This window comes from Triticum aestivum, chromosome 2B (assembly GCF_018294505.1).
Source record: "Triticum aestivum cultivar Chinese Spring chromosome 2B, IWGSC CS RefSeq v2.1, whole genome shotgun sequence".
NCBI classification, from domain to species: domain Eukaryota; kingdom Viridiplantae; phylum Streptophyta; class Magnoliopsida; order Poales; family Poaceae; genus Triticum; species Triticum aestivum.
This window is the reverse complement of record NC_057798.1, coordinates 43,118,719-43,128,640: the sequence shown is the minus strand read 5'-3', so window position 1 is coordinate 43,128,640 and position 9,922 is coordinate 43,118,719. Positions and strand designations below refer to the sequence as shown.

Here is a 9,922-nt window from a genome sequence, read left to right as displayed (position 1 = left end):
TTAGGCCTTGGGAAGGCCATTCTCTGTTGCTATCGCACTGGAACAGTCATCGCGTGAAGGCCATGGAGCACCAGCCATTACCGCTTCGATTTGCCAGGTCTCTCGGGGGCAGTTTGTCAGGTTCTTGCATCCTTGCACCGTCACATACTGCAATCATACACTGCATTATTAGTGTGGAAACGAAGAACAACAGGTAAAGGTAAATGCAATGTGGATGCTACAGAAAGTAATGTTGAGCTTGGCTCATGTAACTTTTGATAAAGAGAACATCTGCATTAGAATTGGGTGTTTGCGGTACAATTCATATACGTGGAAATCGATAATGTGGAATCTATACTAACTTTACTTCTAGAAAATCCTTCTATTTCACTACGAGCATAAAATAGATGTGATGTTGAGTTTAGCTCCTGTAACTTTTACTCGAGAAAGAGAACTAGCAGTTAACATATCTGCATTAGAATAGGGGTTGTTTGCAATACAGTTTGATTTACTTGGAAACCAACAATCAAGATGACCAACTACACCATGCCTCTACAACGACACAATATCAAGACCAAAGTTGAGACATCGTGGATGCACACAACCAAAAGTATTAAAAATAATAAGAAGGAAAAACAAAGAGAGCTGATATGCAGGTAATGACTTGAAACAGATTTTTTTTATGACATCAATGAATTGAAACAGATATAATTTAATGTATTTGCATTATTTTCTACGTGCTACAAGTTAGCCATTACAAATAGGAGTGCACCAACAGTAAAATATAAAGCGTTACTGTGCAATGCATTTCTTAAGTTGTATTGTTATGTATCAGAAAAGAGCAACCAAGACATACCAGATTACTTTCAATGCGAACACCGCCAAAACTTTTGTACATTTCTATCTTTTCCTAGTTCAAGAACTTTGAGGAAATTGGGTCATCCTTGGCATGCCTCAGCAAAGCACCAATGAAATAACAGCCTGGCTCGACCGTAATAACCTGAAATACAGACCACAGGAGCTCAAATGTTTTATTATAACTATAGATTAGATTCCCACCCACCCTTCTGAACACGGGGGCACAAAATATGTCCTTCTATTGTTTCATTACATAATTATGTTTTCCTTCATTTTGTTCGCTCCAGTTTTTACTGACATAAATATACAAAAAAAATAGGAGGATAGGTACATTACAACATTTGAGATTAGGTTAGGAAACTTCTATTAAGTTAAAGACCATCAAAGTAGAGAGTGTCTCGTGCACATGCAAGTGTGGGTCCATTAAGGTTAGAGAAAAGTCTACTTTTCGTCCCTCAATTCTTTGGTCTGCTCATTTCTGGTTCCTCAACTCTAAAGCCGGACAGGTTGCACCACAAACTCTCGAAATCAGCCATTTTTCGTCCCTGCGAAGTTTCACTACCGAGTCAACCCGGTTTTGACCATGACGTGAACAATGCTCCGATGAACAGTAAATTAAAAAAAAGCTAATCAAATAAAAAAATATGAAATTTTATGACATCGAAGATACTCAAGTGCGCTAGGTGTGTGCCAATTTTCGTCATGTTTGGACGTTCGAGGAGCTTGCGGCAAAAAAAAACAAAAGTTGGCACGCACCTTGCGCATTTGAGTATATTCTATGTCATAAAATTTCATATTTTATTGTTTTTTTGCTATTTTTTTCGAATTTACTGTTCATCTGAGCGCTGTTCACATCTTGGTCAAAACCGGGTTGACTCGGCAGCGAAACCCCACAAGAACGAAAAATGGCTGGTTTCGAGAGTTCGTGGTGCAATCTGTCCGGTTTTAGAGTTGAGGGACCAAAAGTGAGCCGACCAAAGAATTGAGGGACGAAAAGTGGACTTTTCTCTTAAGTTTATTATATGACAAGTAGAAAGACGGCAAGCCGAATGGATCTCTGGGCCTTTATGCCCAATGCTTTCACAAAAGTAGTTCGCCTATGAATAATTGACAAGAACACAAAAGGGAATAACTTTCAGAAGTGTGAATTGCATAGACAGCAGAACACACAAACTGAGAAAAACCAATTTAACTATACATGATTATGTACAATTAAATTATATCCATGAGATTATGTATAAGTGAGACAAATAATTAAAATGTTTGAATACCGAAATGGGGAACAAGAAATTTCATTAGCCTGTGCAAAAGAGAATATATTAACACAACAGCTTGTGAATTTGTGGAGTTATTACTATAAATTCACAAGCTGAAATATGTGAAGCTTGATCCTAGTAACTTCTCAAACAAGTGCGCATAAAATAGAAAGAGCGTTGTGTGATACTAAATGTTAATAAATTAATCATAAAGGTAATTACTTACCATGCCTTCTTTAAGTTCTCTTATTGTCCGCAAGGATCTCAATCCTGGCTCCTTTGGCCTCTCTAAGCCCTATGGTCGAGAAACAAGCATTAGTCTAAGTTGAATGGAGGTAAGTATGGCATGATTAAAATGAAAGCATGGATATTGATATAGTCAAAATCTAACCTCGGGGTAGCCTCCGGGATCGTGGGTGTCAATTCCAAGTAAGTGCCCAAGACCATGAGGCATGAAAACAGCGCCCAACCTTTGATTCATCATGTCACCAATATCACTGAAAAAAATGGTTATGGACAACTGATAAGTTAGCATCAAGCTTTACATATTATCATATTGAAATTCAATAAGCAGAAATAATTATCTCTCACACGCACCCATGGATAATATTTTCTTTCTTTAGAGATTCAAGTATTCTCTGCTCTGCCAGCCTGCAAAAATGTTCATATGACGCTTAAACAATTGAAGACAATATGATTTTTTTGGGGAAGGTCTTATTGAAGACAGTATGATAGACAAACAGAGGGAGAAACAATGTGAGTTGGTTAAACTTAAACAGATTGACACATTAAGCGAAAAGATCTGAAAATTTGCTTCCAAGTATTTATCAGGAACCCAATTTGACAACACGGATACAACTGTGAATAATCTTTAGATCCAGCACACTTATGATTGTATGCTAATTGTATTCTGTTAAAGCACAATTATTTCTCAGAAACCCAATTTGACAACACTAAAAAAAACATTAAAAGTTGCATGGTCTATAAGTGACGACAAAGAATTCTTACTTGTGCATATCGATCCATTTTACTCCAGGCTGCATATGTGATATCACATCATTATGAGTCCTAAGGACAGCCTATGAAATACAGTCAGTCTTGCATCAATAAAAAAATAAAAATAAAAGCAAAGTGGGTAGTTTTACCACCAGGGTACTTACATTGTATACAATCGTCTGGTTTCTTTTTAATTTTCCATTTATCTAAAAACACATAAACTCATTCAGATAACATTACAAGACAAACACTCTATTAAAATGTGATAAACGGAAGATTGCGACAGTTTATATCGAGGTTAATGAGTTCCATGCAAGAATTACATTAGCTATGATTTGATGTCAGTAAAAAATTGCTTAATAAAAATAATCCTAACATATCATTGGACTGAAGTGAAAAGGAAAGGACCTGAAGGTATAAATAACACTTTTAACAATAAATAACAAAATTTGATATTGTTTTTGTAAAAAAGTACTTCAAAATAGAAGTATGAATATTCCAAATGACTTACAGGGTATGAACATGTGATGTCAGAACCATAGAAATTGTATTCAGCTCCCATGTCCATTAGAGCCATGTCTCCATCATTCAACGTCTGAAGATATACTAGATATAAGTATGTCTAGAGAGAAAAGGCAAAATCGCGTACTCCTCCCCTAAAGAAGCCATGAACACACAACAATACTTCAAGACCCTCCATAGCTATTCCTTCATTCGATTTCTATCCTCTGCTTCGTATGTTTGGTATTATTGCTTTCCCTTACTTGATTAATTGGTCCAACATAACATTAAAGTTGGCTAAATTATGGTCCCTAGCCCCTCCAACTGTACAAGTTTCGTACAAAATTGAAACTCTCACTGTGAACATTATCACCCAATGCTGACACGCACATGCTTCAATTAGAGATTATTTTTTGCTGACACGCTAATCAATGGTAGCAGACATCATACGACATTCAGTTCATGAATGCCATAGGCTATTTCATTAATTCAATGATATACTAACTAACCTGTGATCCTTTCGTCACAGTTTTCATTTTTCCAATGTGCATGAATTCTGAACACATACAACAACGAGAGCAAAAACTATTGATCAAACTTACAAATTTCAAGATCTCATGGTACTCAACAACTATACAGTTGACAAATACTTTCTTAAGGAAAAAGCAGTTAACAAAGAAAAAGATACATGAACTCTACTGCCTGAAACTAAAATAAAGCATGCCCTTTTCCAAATAGCTAGTATGCATTGAAAACTAATCGTTCCTAAGATATTTGAGCTCGTGCTATCGACAAGATAATCTGAATTTTGTCGCTGGTGCGATTTACAAGCTCGAGCAAGTAAAACTAACACCAACAAGTAAGCTGCAGGCCATAAGCATCATAAAAAGCGTACCTGGTCATTTGGAGCTCCCGCATGTCCATAATGAAGAGTAGAACTGCAAGATAAGCAATAGAGTTATATAGCACACAAGATAGTCCAACTCGAAACAAACTCATATACGATAGGCATGGGGCTATTATTTTTTAACTACCTAAGAAAACAATCCTACATAACTTTCCATAGCTACTGATCTATTCACAGAAGTCAACAAATAGGCAGTGTTATGCATATAAATAAGTGAACTTGAAAAGAGAGACCTACTGAAATTACATAAAGTGAGTAGTTCATTCAGACGCTAAGAAACTCTATACTAAGATGTTTATCTCCATTCTTTATCTCATACTACCAGAAGTTCATGGAGTTAAGAATTTGAAGATTTTTTTTCTCTAAGCTTCATCTAGAAACAATGCATAAAACTACATATACTGTTGGCACTGGGAAGGTGATTTGGTATTACGATATCCGTTTGTTACCTCAAGTGACAACTTTTACATATATGTTACACGAAAATGATTACTAAAACAATTAGTAACAATTCCACCATATTTGCAACTACTCATTACTTGCTTCACATATTAGACATAATATTTAAACTCGCCTGTTGTGTCCAGTAGCACATATACATGTGTAGGAGCAATGTCGACAGCCTTCGTGCATAGATGCACGATGAATAAAGATGCTTTCTAACTGAGATTCCTTCAGTTACTTGCACGACCGACGGACAGCAAAAGGCTCCAACCAAACCACTATACAAAGGCCTGAAACACTAGCATTAAGATTCAGGGAGTTTGATTTGGGATCCCTGACCAGCACGATGGTGACGCACTGACGCTCCTCTCTCTACTTATATAGTACTCCCTCCGCCCGGAAATACTTGTCATCAAAATGAATAAAAGTGAATGTATCTAGATGTATTTTAGTTCTAGATACATTCCTTTTTATTCATTTTGATGACAAGTATTTTCGGACAGAGGGAGTAGAAAATGAATGTCAAACCTCTGTAAATTTCTGCACTGAGTTCAAGTTTACCACTGTATCGGTGCTCATCAATCTGAATCGGGCTTAGACGGCATAAATTGCGCACACTTCTGGTCCTAACAACCCACAAGTAGACCGCACACTCAAATGATGCTTTATTGGAAGCAACATGTAAACAATATTGGGAACAATTGGTTGTATCGGACGATACTTGTGACCTAAAAAACCCCATTGGAATGTTGAAAATAGTTCAGGTTTTCATGTCCAGTATCATCTGCATAAACAAGATGGTAATTTTACATACTGTAGGTGCGGTAACTTATGCAGCCTAGGCCGGATAATTTTTTGGACCTTGGAACAAAATTCTTGAAATATACCCGGTAACTTTTATGTGTATAGCATGCTAATTTATGCACCATAGACCTAATAGCTTATTTGCAACACCATGTTAATTTCTACCGAGGAATTTTATTCGAAGAAAAATACCTCGGTAATTTTTGTGTAAATAGTATGATAATTTATGCATTGCATCTATGATAACTTATATATGAACACCGCGGTAACATTGATCCTTGGGGGAAAATAATATTGAAAACATACCCCTGATAATTTTTTTGTAAAGATCATGATAATTTATGCACCGCATACCCAATGACATATGTATAAACAATGTGGTAACTTTGAACCCGATGCCAAAAAATTGTTGCAAAAACATATCCTGAGTAGTTTCTGAGTAAATAGTATGGTACTATACACGCCATAAACTCAATAACTTAGGTACAAATACCATGGTAGTCTTTTTTCTGCGGTAAAAAAGTTGTTAAAAATATACCCCCTCTAACTTATGTGTAAATACCTTGGTAACATACACTCCACATATCTGATAACTTACTCAAAAACACCATGATAAATTTTCACCCTTGAGGAAAAAAATGTTGAAAACATTCATGGTAACTTTTCTGTGCAAATAGCATGATAATATACACAACGATGACGTGATAATTTCATTAGCCTGCGCATGGTAGCTTTTGACTCTCAAAAAAAAGTCATTGGAACATACCAACATGAGATTGAGTTTTGAAGGTCTTAATCGCGATGGACTTTTTTATGCGAAATTAGATTTTTGAATTGGGCCGACAGTTTGAATTACAAAACATTTTTAATTTTCAAATATAACCCCGGTAACTTATATGAAAATAACACGATGATATACGAATGGCATACCGGATAAATTACGTAGAAACACCATGATAACTTTGACCAAGGAGGGAAACAAGTTAAAAAACATGCCCCTCATAACTTATGTGAAATAGCACGGTAATATACAAACCGCATATCCAATAACTTACGTGCAAACAATGCGGTAATCTTTTTACCAAGGGGGGAGTTGTTGAAAATTATAACCCCGGTAACTTATATCGACATAGCACGATAACTTGCATACCACCGGCGTGGTAACATATGTAGTAGAGGCATGATAACTTCTGACCCGAAAAAACTCATCGAAACATACCAATATGGGATCTAGTTTTGAAGATCTCGTCGTGATGAATCTTTTATGCGAAAATGGTTTCATCAGACTGACGGTTTGAGTTAGAAAACATTTTGAATTTTCGAAATAAAGAGATTCTATGATGACATCAACTTATTTGCCCTCTAGTGCATACATAAATGTACACGTGAAGAAGCGTGTGAGAACCATTTTTATGTTCCGGTAACTTATGTGAAAATACCACGATAACTTACATACCACAGGCGTGGTAACTTATACAGCCCAAGCGTGATAACTTTTGACTCGAGAAAAAGTTGTCGAAACATAGCAACATGGAATCTAGTTTCGAAGATCTTATCGAGACGAATCTTTTATGTGATAACAGTTTTACATCATACCGACGGTTTGGACTGCAAAACATTTTAAATTTCGGAATAAGGAGAATTTAGCATGACATCAATTTTTTGTCCTCTAGTGCATGTATGCAATTAGAGAAAGAAAATACACGATGAAAAAAGAGAGTGAGTCATGCTAATGCATGCATGCATGTAATTAGAAGGAAAGAAAGAGGTGTGTGACAGTTTTGCTATCTACCACACATGTGCTAAATAGTGCGGTCCTATCTATATACGTCAGTATGTGATAGTTCATTTGAAAATTCTAAAAAAACAAATATTTAGAAACGGAGGGAGTACATGTCTACGATCTCCACCGCGGATCAATTGGCGGAAGGGAAGCCAGCGGCTGCTATTTACGTACGTGTCCTCCACGGAAAGTATCGGACGTACGAGCCGGCCGGGGCCTGTGCCAACATACAGTAGATGAGAAGAAGGGCACAAGTCAAATCAAAATGCCTTTTCCTTTTGCATTGCATGGACGACTTGCAAGTTTTTGATGACTGTTCATCATGCATACACATACGCTCGTCCCTGCAAACGCGCACATGTAAGTTATGCTCATCGATCAAGAGTCAGAAGTGTCATTTTACACAAGACATCGTTTTTGCTGACGTCACGTACTCCAAGGAGATCATGTCCAAAAGAAAGGTACTCGGCCAAGATGGTGAGGAGGATGGCTCTCACAACGGCTCCTCGCGACGCAAGGCAGGACATGTTGGTGAACCAAGATCTCCGCCGCGTGGGGGGCCAGGGAGGCCCTCTGTCACCGGTGTGTGCAACGGGACGAAAGGGCGCCAACGATGTTGCTTGGTCATTTTCTCGGCGGAGCCTTGCAGGTGTGTGCAACGAGATGAAGGGGCGCCCTGGGTCTTGCCTCCTAATCCGGCTGAGGCATACAGGAAACATCCTCCACAGGTGGTTTCGACATTGGCGCCACGGGTGCTAGGGTTGAAGTGTGCTCTCAAATGGGCTTGCCAGGGCTGGCTCAGGTGGTGGTGGGCTCCCCGGGCCTGGTCCCTCCTAGCATGGATGTACGCCACATCCCCATTGTTCAATCCGATGGTGTTCCTGCCCCGCGCCGCGAACCGGCAATTAGGGTGGACTTGGACATGGTTTCAGTTGGTCAACCTATCGTGTTCCAGCCAGCCGTGTTGGTGCCAAACCCATCTCGGTCGCTAGTATTGGTTTGACCAAGACCTCTGGGGAGCCTGGTGCGACGCCTGGAGTTACAACTGAGCCACTAGTTCATTCTGCGTGCTAGTCTAGGAACATGTCGCTACCGCTTCGAGAAATTCCTGGGTGGGTTGCTCGCAACAATGCTAGACCTATGGACATATCTTACGGAAACTAACTTACGCACTAACTTGGCAACGTTTAACTGGAAACCAGGGGCAGCAGGGCCCACACCATGGAAATCAGGGGGAGAGTGATTGGCTGGTGGGAGCAGTCCGTCAGTTTCATCTGTACGTGATCCGTAATGTAGCATATTTGGGTTTTGTTGGTCGACTTCCATCAGCACCATCCTCCCAGCCTTCTATAAAATGGCTCCGGATTCGCCATGGAACCCTAGACCCTTCATTTGGCTTCCCTGCTTCCAGATCTGAGATCCAGCATCTTGGCCACCTCGCCCGCAATCTTTCCTCTTTTGCGGAGGTGGTGGCCATGGGTAATAGGGGAGACGATCGCTCCAACAAGCGTCTCTTTGATGATTTCTCCTCCGCGGAAGATCTGTAGATCGAGACGAAGCTACGCAATACGCTTCAACGTGGTGCCGCTAGACGCAGGAACGTGTTGCCACGGTCCAGGGGGATGGGTGTAGCCTACAAAGCGGATTAACAGGAGGCATGCTGTTCTCTGTATCAAAACATGAAGTACTTCCACACAGTGGTGGCGTCGGACAGAAAACAAATATGAATCGTCTTAAGAGGTTTTTTTTAGAGAATGGCAGCATTGCCGCCGATATATTAAGCAGGAGTAAATCAAATACAAAAGTCTGTCAAGAAGTACATGGGGGGTGGGAAGGGAGTACGGAAACTAGAAACTAGTCCTTCGAAGTTAATTCAGGTTCTGGGGGCATTCTCAGTGTCGCTAAGCCAGTGCATGGGGAGTGCCGGCTGAAAAATGTCAGTTTCGATGAGCTCCAGCAGATAGTGTTCCCGCAAGAGTTTGTTGTCGAAGATCCTCCTATTCCTCTCCTTCCACATGTTCCATCCAGTGTAGATGGCCGTGGAGCAGGCCTTCGCTCCAAAAGGGCAAATGATTTCATTCCACCAAGCTAAGGTAGAAGTATCAGCCAACGGTGCAGCAGCAAGCCCTGGAATGTCAACCCATGCAACAACAAGCATCCATACTAATCTGGAGTAAGGGCGATGTGTCGCGCTCTCCTCCTCTTGGTCGCATAAGCAGCGCAGATCGAGTTATGTGCGATTGCCCGCTTACGAGATTGTCTTAAGAGGTTGAGGAGGGAAGATGTGAATATTGTGGAGGAGGAGGGGGCCATGACCATGAGAGAGGTGACAACTAACAAATTTACAAGCCTTTCTCATTAAGAAACTTGTACAACCATTTACTCAGCAAGCAC

General features: G+C 39.7%; 1 pseudogene; it reads right to left on the bottom strand.

Annotated features, from left to right (window-relative positions):
- Positions 1-8,269, bottom strand: LOC123038903 (xaa-Pro dipeptidase-like; annotated as a pseudogene).
- Between the last annotated feature and the right edge of the window lie 1,653 nt (positions 8,270-9,922).